Below are 12033 nucleotides of genomic sequence, written 5' to 3' on the forward strand. Positions count from 1 at the left end.
ATTCCAAACTTTAGATTGATTTCAGCAGTGGGTCTGTATTGATCTAAAAAGCTTTGCGTTCCTAACTAAAAACTAATCTTTATTTCACCCTTTAGTGACTGCAGCCATAAATATGTTCACTCACACTGGAGTTTAGTGGATTAATGGTTATTGGAGATTGTGGCTTCCAACTGAGGTTGGTAAACCTTAACCTTTGGAGGACAACACGAAGGCATTTACCCCTTGTCATTTATAACAGCCAGGTCCATTTCTGACAGTTACCTGAGTGTTAAAGAGGAGAAAGAGCAGGGGATGGGAAATAAAGCACCAGAGGCTCACTTTAGCTATTAATCACTTATTAGTCTGACTTCTGTATCTGGACCTGACACTTTTTTTGATGCAAAGTCATTGAAATGAGACGACTTTTTTTCATGCGTGATACAAGGACTCTAAAATTTCCAAGCACGACAACTAGTCTTGCCTCAAAATTAAAAGGCAGGAGCATGATGCCTCCTGCTCCTTTATTTTACAGTGTTTGTGGGAGATGCTTTATGTGACTCAGGACAGGGAATTTTTGAAGGCAGCAGTCAGGAAACATTGCGTTACATTCCACTACAATGACTTATTACCCAAAATATAATGATACCAATTGTTATAAAAACCGTAATTGCATTAATGTTTTAAAGTAAGGTTTACTCTGGAATGTCATGTTCTGAAATAGATGTCAATTAGCACTTAAGTTATGAACAATCCATCCCTGCAAAACTTTAATTCGCTCAACTCGGCTTAAGTTACTCAAGAAAGTAATGTGAGGGTAGAAATTATTCCCACATGTAAGGGCTGAAAGATCTGCCCTACGTTTTCATTAAAGAGAATAATGATTATTGGGAACATAAAAAAAATTATTTCATTAGCCATACAGAGAAGGTTTCACTGGAACACGGAATATACAAAACGGTAGATGTCAAGCGATTATATTAACAGACACATTTCAATATCCATTGTTCCAGAAAATATACTGAGCTTAAAGGAGAGATTTCTTCTGCAAGAAATATTGACTCGAGCCTGCCTAAATTCAAGGGAGAAATTTATTTTTCACAAGCAGGTACCATCGTGTGGCAGTCACTTCTGCATTTATTCCCTTTTGAGAGCGTAAGGGGTAATTGTGTCACAAAGGCACAACCAGCACAGGGCACCTGGATTCTGGAAATTGATCTTATTTCAAAATCTCTGTTTCCATTTCTAATAATTCTGTTATTTATTTATTTATTTTTGCAAATCAAATTCCTGGAAAGGGAGATTGCTTTTGTAATAACACAGAATCACAGTCACTGGCAGCTGTTTCAAATGTTTCTAGGCAATTTATGTCCCTCGAGACATTTCTCCAACATGAAGGTAATCAGGGCCAGTGGGATATGATCTGGGAACAATTCAAACAACAGGTTTCCCATCCTGGACTGAAAAACACAGTCCTGGGAGATGTGCAGATTGCTTGCTGTGCCCTGACATTCACTCCTAACAAATTTTGCATCTGTTTTCTTTGTTAAACTAAAAGCATTGATTCAAGCATTTAACCAAAGGTAACAAGTTGCAGGAGTACAGAACATCTGTTAGGTACAATGTTGCCCTTATTTTGCATCGTCACTTGCCTTACTTTTTTCTTACTCTTTACTTCTCTCTAGTTTCTTTACTACATCCTCTAGTTTCAGTCTGCAACAGATTTCACCCAAGAGGGTCGATGAAGTGCAGCTGCACGGCAGGTGGGACCCTGCTGTTGGATGTCCTCACCAAAGAGACAAACTAGATTTGTGGGGGTCTTCCACCAGCTTGAGCCAATAGCAACAACCGTGGGGGCTTTGCAAAGATAACTTCAGTTTTACCTTAGAGTCATAGTATCATGAAGGTTGGAGAAGACCACTAAGTTCACCAAGCCCAACCATCAGCCCATCCTCGCCATGTCCACTAACCATGTCTCTCAATGCCACTTCTCCATGTTTCTTAACACCTCTGGAGACAGTGACTCCACCACCTCCCTGGGCAGCCTATTCCAATGCCTTACAACTCTTTCTGGGAAGAATTTTTTCCTAATATCCAACCTGAACCTCCTCTGGCAGAACTTAAGGTCATTACCTCTATTGCCACTATCACTAGTTACCCAGGAGAAGGGGCTGACCTCCACCAATAATAACAAAACATCAGTTTGCTTAAATAGATCAGTTTCCAGAAATCTTTGATCTGTACCAAAGTCTGTTTCCCCCTTTTCTGCAAATCAAGCCTTAGAAATGTGATCTAAATGGAAAGAGCAGAAAGGTTACAAAGTTCTCCTGCTGCTGCTGCAGGAAGACAAAAATCTGCCTCTCTCTCCCTGCTGAGCATACCTAGAGATATACACAGGATGGTGGCAGTTAAGAGCAGCCTGAAATCTGTAGGTTGTTAGCAGTCAGTCCCTAAAAACTTTGTGCCATATAAATAAGGTTGCGACAATTGCAGATGTCTTTTGATTGCAGTTGTAGTGGAGATAAGAAGGAAAAGCTCCTGCTTGTGACAAAACTCTAAGGCTGATCTCTCTAGTTAACATTTCCAGCCCTTTCTGTGTATACATTGTTCATGTTGCAGGAAGGAGAATGGAAGTGGTCATTTTCGTCCACCACGAAGCAAGAAAAACATGTACCGCTCAGCACACAACAGAAGGTCTTTATGGCATTTAGGAGATACTTTCATCTGTCTGTGTGGAACTGTCAACCTGAGGAACGGAAGGGAAAATGAGTCTGCCTCTAATTGCCTGTCCTGATGGTAGAGCAGAGCTAGTACTTATCTAAGCCACTGCTGGAGAGTCAATGTCCACTGGAGAACTCAGTGCCACACAGGTCAATGGGGCAATGAGTACAAGAGATCACCCAACTCTCTTCTATTCAATCAGTTTTGAAAAAAAAAAAAAACTGCTGGGCAAGGAGATCACCTATAAACGCTACCGGGCTAGTAGGATGAGGAAATGTGATGGGTCAGTGAGATAATGGTTCGACACAGGGAAAATAGGAGATGATGAAGGGAGATATGGAACTGATCAGTTCCATTTTTCTGCTGTTCCTTAGGTTGGCAGTCCCACACAGACAGATGAAGGTATCTCCCAAATGCCATACAAATCTTCTGCCTTGTGCATGGTAGTAAATGTCTGTGGCACTGGGATGTTTTTTTTGTTTTTTTTTTTTGTTTGTTTGTTTTGAGGAAGGTGTTCCCAGAGAGCATCACAGACATCCCTTTGTGATGGGGAAAATACTTTTGGGAATCCTTCTTAAACATGTGGGAGCTCATCAGCCCCTGCCACCTGGCTGAGATCTAAGTAGGTCCACCTTGGCTAAGACTGCTGCTCTCCTCCAAGAATGCCAAGCTGCACAGAATATTACAGAAAAAAATACAAAGAAATTAAAAATGACCACATCATTTAACACAGCAGTAAATATGTCATAAGGACTTTTTATCACATGGATTTGATGCACTTTGGGCAGTAAGAAAATAGATTTGATCAACAGGAATAGCTGCTTTAAATCTAATGTGATCTACTGAGTCACAAATCCTCTTTTTTTTGTAATGCTTAAATAAGGATTTACATGATGGACCATAACAACTCCAAATGCACCATTTGTGTTTATCATGTAAATAATGATGAGTTTTCGAATTAGAATGCAGATTAAAATAGCATACTAGCTATTCAAATGGCTTCTTGGTTCAGAAATTCACTTTTTTAATAGTTCAAAAATAAGAACTGTTTGGACAGTGAGCTAACATTATGGAGACCAATGTGACTAATGTGTTCATGTGAGCAGTCCTGCTGAACTCTGTGAGTTCACTTGGTTGCATAAAGTTACTTATGGCTCTATGTACCTGCTGGAGAGCTGTCCAAGTAAGCTTCCCAGTTCTCTATTTTTTTCTTGTTGACTTCCAAGAACCCTGTTAGGTGATGATAAAATCTTATTAACATACACTACTTGCTGCTAGGGAAGTAATTTCTGTGTCCAAATCATGTGCCATGTGATTGTTAGTTTGCTGGTTATGTTACCTTTTTACTCTGTGCCATGCAGTATTTCAAAAAAATTGCAAGAAGCCACACCAGTATCCTATTTCACTTCAGGTACTTTCAGAAATGCTATTTCTGAAATTAATGCCCTCTCTCAGCTTGCTTTTGCATGCCTCAGCCCCATAATTGCCCTCCGGCTTGTACGTACACGCACAAATGTGGGAATCTATGGGAACCAGGGCAGCTCCTGCATTTGACATTTAAATCTTTAATAGTTAAGCAATACATTGTTCTCTGGATTGTCTGGTGTTGCTGAAATACACACTGTCACCCTTGGTATTGGGATATCAGCCAGGGATGGCTTCTGCAGTTCTCCAAGGCTTAAAACCAGTCTTGTGCAAAAGGCCAGTACAAAGGTTTCACAAGTTAAGTCACTCTGTTCCCCTTTGGCCCCCAAAATTGGTCCTGATACCATTGTTTGTGGCTGAAAACAGGCTTTGGGCTACCTCTGAGAAGAAAGGTGAAGTCTGAAAATAGCCAAGGTCTGAGTGGTCAGGGGAAAATAAAAAGCCCAAAGGTTATTTTTTCTGTTCTGTACCCATCTCCTCCTATACAGACAGAGTCCATCCCATTCTACTTCCTCTGAGTTAATTATAACTTGCATTGAGTAGTGTCATGGAGAGAGACATAAAAAGCAGCAACACTAATAGTACTCAGGGGGAATTTAGCAGCTCTACAGCAGAACAAAAATCTCCCAGCAAAGAGTTGTGGCAATAAATGAGCCAGTTTGATACCAGTCAAAGTCCACATGCAGATAGATTTATTTGCTCTATATTGGCCATGCTTTTCCAGCTCCATGAGATATGGATATTTCTGCGGGAAGAATTCCGCTTTTAGACAGAGTGGTAGCATGTTCCTACAACATAAAACATTCACTGGCCACTACACCAGTGTTGTGACACTGGCATTCAAATGAGCTTTTGAAAATCCCTAAGCGGGATTTGGGCATTGCTTGAAAGGAAATATTTGGACTTACATTTTAGCAGAACTGAGGAGGGAGTGCAGGGACTCTCACTGCCTCTGCTCCTGCTTGAGATGAGCTGGAGCCCACTAGAGGCACCAGTGTGAGTGCTGTGATGTGAGGGCTTCTCTTGCCTCACTAGCTGTGCAGGTGAGCTGCGAGCTTTGGCAGAGAACAGCATGGAGATGGTACAAGGAGCAAGGCAAAGAATGTCTCTGGTGCCAGCATTTAGCTGTTTGCATTTCCTCAGATTATTTATTCCAGTTTAGGTGTCAGGCAAATTCTCAAGGTCAGAAATGCCTTACCTTATTCATCTGCTAGAGGGGACCACATGAAGGTGCTCACAGCTGGAATCCCAACTAGCACTTCTAGTTTCTTCCCCTTCATTACTACTGACTTATCCAAAGTACTGTGTTATTCTGGTTGCAATTCAGCTGCAGCCCTTGTTTCTTCTTCTCCCTCTCCGGTGACCTCTCTGGCTCTTCTCAGTGAGTAGTTGTCAGCCTTCTCCTAAACTGTCTCAGCATCCTTCTGTTCCTCTGGTAGATTCCATCTTGTAGGAGGAAAATAGATACTTTGCAGTGAGAGGGCCAACTCAATGGCAGGGCTATAGCAAGAATTCTCTGGGCTTGCTTAACTATGTTTTACTTCAGAGTTCTCATTTATGATGGCAAAAATCATAGGATCATTTAATCATAGAAAAAGATAGGCTTTAGTAATTAACTCTTGAATGCTGGAGAAGGTGAGAATGGTTGGAATCCATAGCCTCCATTTGTTTTTCAAGTTGCCTGTTTGTGTATACTACTTGTGCAGTGCAGTCGAGGAAGGGGTGATCTATCCCAAAAATCTATAAACCATTCCTAGATTAGGAAAAAAATAACAGAGAGCTTTGCAAGCCATGGATGTGTGGGGGGTCTGACTTCACGTATATATATTTCCCTTCTTCTGTGCAAAAAGATAAAGATTTTCTCTTGCTACTTATAGGGCCAGTTCCTACAACAGTGAAGACATATGAATGGTTTCTAGAAATTTTGCAGGCACTCCATACACTTTCTTCCAGATGGCAAAGACAGATTTGTACTACAAAGTGTTGAAAACAGTGATGCTAAGAAGAAAACGTAAGGAGAAAAGATGTCCTAAATGTTGATTGAATCCCAAGAGCATAAGAATTACTGTGACTTCCCATTCGTGTCTTTCAAGTTAAACCGATTTTGTTGTCTACCATTTGTTCTTTTTCAAAGGTTTATGGAAAATAAACATACTTCCTGTGAAACTGCATTGAACAAGAATCACTCCCTTCCCCCACCACCTTCCTGCACCATTGCTAAGACTTAATGATTTACATTGTTCAAAGAGTCACTCAAGCAGGCAAAGTGGAATTCCACCTGAACAGTAACATAGGGTACTTCCTATCTCAGCACTCCTAGTACGTGAAGAGCTGTATGGAAAATGCTAAGGTAACTATAGGTTTTGTGAGTAAAAATCTGTCTTCTACGTGTGTGATTGTGTGAAAAACACGATGGAGAGTGTCATGAAGATGGGCGGTGAGATGAGCGTAAGCACGCCAAGACATTACCCAACCTCAATGGCACAGGCTACATTGTCTCCATTATCAGACAGAAAACCTCACAAGAGACAGAGATCAAAGGGTTAGCTTTTCAGTGGTCTTGTCATGCGTCTTCTTAAATGATAATGTAAAGGTTTTAAAAAACATTTACCGTAATTTCTGCTAAGTGTCACAGCCTAGTGAACCATTAAAAGTGAAGCAGCTCACTGAACCGCGCTGGAGTGAACAGATGGAATTCCACCCTCCCTCTGCTCGAGAGCCTCCACGAACAATGCAAAGTCTTCTTGCAAATCTCCTCCTCTGAGCTCATTACCCAGGGCAAATATGTGGCAAGTTTTCCCATCACAAAGGCTGGGGCTCTCTCCTCCTCCCAGACAGACTGTGTGGTAGGATTTGTGAAAAAAATTTACTCTGGTTTCTACACTCCTGCAATCCTTTCTTTGTTCCTCACTTACTATGGGTGCTTGGACAAAAGGAGGGACACCCTGATCTGAGCTTCCCAGGGTTTTATGGATCACCAACAGTCTCATTTTCTATAAATTTGACTTTATAAAACAAGAAGTGTACATTTTCTCTACAAACAGATGCTTTTGCCTCCATCACTCTGAACTTTCCAGAGCATCTCTACCTAAGTGACAAATAATTCTGCACAGGTATGTGTGATATTGTACACTCCACGCTAAATTTTTATAAGCTCATGGAAAATTGGGCTACTATTTCAGGGCTGAAATTTCTGTCCAGTTTTGTGATTTTTGCAAGCACAGTATGAACCGTCTTCCCCAGGCCAGCTTGCAGTACCAGCTAGTAGGGTGTCTGTGAGCTCCAGAGGGCCATGTGAACCAGTGATGCAGCAGGCATGGGAAAGGCAGACTGTGGGGACAGCTGGGGGATGCTTTGTGCTTGGTAGGTGCCAAAGTGCCTGAGGGGAGAGGATTCATACAATAAACTTCAGTTCCACTCAGGACCATCCTCTACTTCCAAACAATCTCACTGATGAGTGAAGGGTGGCATGCAAAGGATTGATCCTGCTCATGTTTGGTCCTCACCCTATAATTGCAAGGCCTGCATCCACAATTTGGATCACTTATTAAGCTTAATTTGAACTGCGTTCATTTCCACGACATATAACTGGAAAAAAAGCAACAGCCTTTCATTTTTATCTTTGAAGCCAAAACCACAATTTGTGCCAGTCCATGGGTTAACTGCCTGCTTTCTCTGGCCTATTCCATGCTTACTTCTGCATAAAACTGTTGAATATAATATTGTTCCTACTTCCCACAGAACCATGACAGCATGGTCCAGAAAACAGCCATGATCCTCCTCAGTCTGTTTTTGCCTTTGGTCCTCACTGTGGAAATCTGAGTAGAGGGCTTACTGTGAAATTCAGCCACTGGCGGTTCTTCAGACCGTGAAAACCAGAAATCAACTGTCTTCAAGACTCATCTGCTTGTAGTTTCATCATTTTAGGGAGAGATTCACCCGTGTCATATCTGGTGTGTTTCCCAAAAAACACTTTGTCTGTTTTCAACAGTCTTGTGTTCAGAAGGTATCCGGTGAAAATGAAGTACAACATTTGTAGCTGAAGGAAAGAAGTCACTTAAATCGGTCCCTTTCCAGGTTCTGAGACTGAATCTTCAGATAAGCACAGGAAGAGTCACCATTTAATCTTCAGCTTATGCATGCTGAAAAATTAGAAGAGTTTTCCTAGAGGTGTTAGGCATAAGACTTACTTTGAAATTTGGGATATGATCTTGGAATCTCCACCTTGCGAGATTGAAAGGAAATGAGTAATTCTAGCCTTCCTGGAGACTGAGGAAGGCTGGAAGTGGGCTCTGTTGGTGATATTGTGGTGTATCTGGCTGGTGTTCTGGGCTGAGAAGCATGGGGCTATGGGCAGGGAGGGAGGAAGGCTCTGACACCTACTTCCCTAGGGAAAGCAGCAGTCTTCATCACAGGCTCTGTGCAGCAGCAGGAGATGCTGCCAGATGAACAACATGTCCCTACGGGAGGATGAACTGCTGCTCAGCCAGGTGTGGCCAGCCCCGTCTGTGCTGGCCAGGCTTGCTGCTGATTGCAGCAAGCTCACCAAGGACATCCTGCTTCTCCCCAGGATGAGGCAAAGTAACTTCTTCAGCACATTCTCCTTCCTCACCACACTGCCTCTTGCTTTCTCAAGCTCCTACTACCCGTCCACCTCTCTGAGGTCTTTTACAAGGCAACATCTGGTTTTCCTTCCCAGGGTAAGATTCTGCCAGGTGACTCTGGCCCTCTCTGGTGTTACTAATTTTCTTTCAGGAGAAGATACCAAGATTTTGCACAGAAGTGGCAGCTGAAAACATAGGTAAACCACAAGATACTGTGGTAGCTTGCTGGGAGAAGCAAGTCCTCCACTGCCCCTCTCACTTGGAGGCTGTGGTCATCCCAGGTGAGGTAGAGAACTCAGCTACATGTGTAGGAAGTTCTTCTCTGGGAAGTAAAATGGATGTGTTTGAACTACCTCTCTGATCACTTGACCGTGCCATTGGATTCTTTTGTATGGATCAATACGTACAGTTTCACTTTCATCTCCCAGGCTGTCATGGAAGGTGATAATAACCATCGCGTTGCCAGTGTAGACCCCGCACTCTTACAAGGCCACTTCTAAGTGGTTTTCAACATCACAAGAGTGGGATCAGATTCTCTCTGTACAGGACTTGTTATGCAGGTGTTCATCAGCCGTCAAATCCATCAATGGCCCACTCCTTGAAGAGACCCACCTTGTATTGTCTCTCCACTGAAGATGTGGGAATTTTACTCTAAGCACTGGTCCTTTGTTGTGTAGAAATAGATATAAACAAGTGCTCCGTGTTTCATTATCATCTTTCTTTTTTTTTATTATTCTTCTTTTTTACCATTTACATTGCATGCATACACTTGAGCAACTTGGCTTCAGTCTTGATTGAAATATTTAATGGATATTATTCATCGTTGGTATTCTCGCAATGTTGTTCTCATTCATTTTCAAACTGCCAAACCTTCCCATTTTTCAAGGATGCCTGGCCTTTTAAATAAGGAAAGCATTTGATACCTTTATTACATTTTTGAGGCCACATTAGCTTGTTTTTGCTATCATTTTGACTTTGATTCTAATAAACTGAACAGAAATAGCAGTCTCTCCATTTCTTAAATACTACATGCTTTTCCATTATTGTCCACAAACAGTTGATTCCAATCAACTTTCTTCAACTCATTCCGTCCTCAAAATTACTGTACTTTTATAACCATTCACAAATATTTTCAGAAGTGCTTCCAATTTGATGATGTTATAACCTGGCCCTAAGGGTTTATTATCTTCTATGTTATTCATTTCACCTAGTTTCATTTCCTTGGACTAAGTCCAAAATAGCCCCTGGTCTTGTTGATTGCTCCTCAAACCGAAAAAACAGTTTGGTATCACACTTAGAAACGTGCATCCATCCTTAATGACTCCACTACTGCTATGCCCATCAATGTCAGTATAATTGAAATTCCACTGTAGTCACTGCATCTGCCTTTTTACCGCTTACCCCTTGTCTATGTAAGCATTTCCCGATCTATTTCTTTGTTTTAAGCACTTCCCAGTTTTCTTCTTGGACTGTTTCATACTTTTAAGAGGTCCTTATTCATGCTTCACGTTTGTCAGATATTTGACAAGCTGAATGGAAAAGAAATAGCATGTATAAGGAGCGTGTTACCTATTTTTGGATTTCCCCTCAAAGCAGGAGAGGGGCATGTCTTAGAACATTTGCTAGCTATGCCAAGAATGATTACTCAGGTGCAAAAGAAAGTGGAGAAAGTAAATAGAGGGAAAACATTCCCCTCGATATTTAAGTCATATATATTCTTTCTACATGTAGTTTTTTCTTGGGAAGTTCTGGCAGTAAAATAAAGCAGAACATTTAGGATGCTTCAAATAATACATCCCTCCTCCTGGTGAGCAAACCATGAGGGGGCTTCCTGACCCTAGCAATGTTGCACTGCCAGCAGAGAGAAACTGCTCTTCCGTTGCTTAGGCATACGCTGAGCCTTTGAGAGCCTAATTTGGCTTTTTATATAAGCAGATCTTCCTTAAACAGGATTTCGAGTTAGCAATGAGCCCTTTACACTATAATTCTGGGAAAGGCAGAGCCTTTTCTCTCATTCATTAGAAGAGTAAATTTTACTCTTACGTGGCATGCTGAGACCTCATATTCCTGGGGTGGGTAGAATAGCTTTCTTCACAAATTGCAGAATCTCATTGATGATATTGGTAAATTGTGTGAGATTTTAAAGGGCAGCTGGTGCTGCTAAGCCTCACTTTTGAAACCCTCTGAGAACATGAGGTCCCCTGTGCACTGATCTCAGAACCAGGGTAGAACCAGGGGGCCCACAGATTGCTTTTGTAAAAGTCAGGCCTCACTGGTGAGGAAGCACTCAAGATAAACACCAAATGATATTCAAAGGTTAAGAAACATTGCCATAAATTGCTGCCCATGAAAAGAAAAGATTTGGTGTGTCTCTAAGATACACAGTATTGAAACCATGGCTGTGGGATGGATGTATCCACTCTTCCAAATGCGATCCTCACTCTGCAAGGTGGTGAATCCCCTCACCCCAAAATAGAATCTGGCAGTGCCTTGTAGGACTGAGTTGATGAAGGTAACCTTGTTTACTTTGTCTGAGCACCCCAACTTAACTTGGGCATTGCACTTAGAAGATCTTTCCAGGAAGCGGATGATGCCATGGAGGTTTCTCACTATCTCAACACCTTTTGAAGTATTTTGTGAAAGAATTACAATGCCCGTCCATTTTCCATGTTCCTGCCAGCTCAACACTGTACCTAGCCTCACATTTAGGAATTGCCCATTCTGCGGTGCATGTCTTGTGTTTATTTCTGTGTCTGTCAGAGACCCAGGGTTAAAACTATTGGAGGTCCAGATGACATCTGGCTTCTCAGCTCCTCCAGAATATTGGCTGCAGTGTTTATCAGTGCATTATTCATCAAAACTGATGATGCAAAGTACAACATGCTGTCTGCAGCTCAGTGTAAGAGTGGAAAGAAGTTGGCAGAAATGCCTGGTGTTCTGTGAGCAGCATGTAATCAATAGTCTGGGTGCTTGTTCACTTTATGTTGATGACTATTCCCTCTGGTACGTCTTTGTATATTTTTGGGTTCTCTGTATTACCAGCTGTGCGATTTTTTCTCTCTCTTTTCTTGGTACCAGCCTTGATAGAACAGAAGGGGAAGCCTTTTGTGCAGTAGGTGTCAAATCAAATAAACTATTTGCACAAAGCTTGCAAATGAGAGTCAGAGAAAAAAAAAAAGATTTAGTTGAGAATTTCCATGACAGCCCGATATTCCTTCCTTTTCCCTCTTTCTGTTATTTATTTATTAATTTCTTTTAAAGAGAAGGAAAGAGATGAAATACAGTGGAGGTAAAAACTGCTTTACTG

The sequence above is a fragment of the Gallus gallus genome, chromosome 2, assembly GCF_016699485.2.
Source record: "Gallus gallus isolate bGalGal1 chromosome 2, bGalGal1.mat.broiler.GRCg7b, whole genome shotgun sequence".
Taxonomy (NCBI): Eukaryota; Metazoa; Chordata; class Aves; order Galliformes; family Phasianidae; genus Gallus; species Gallus gallus.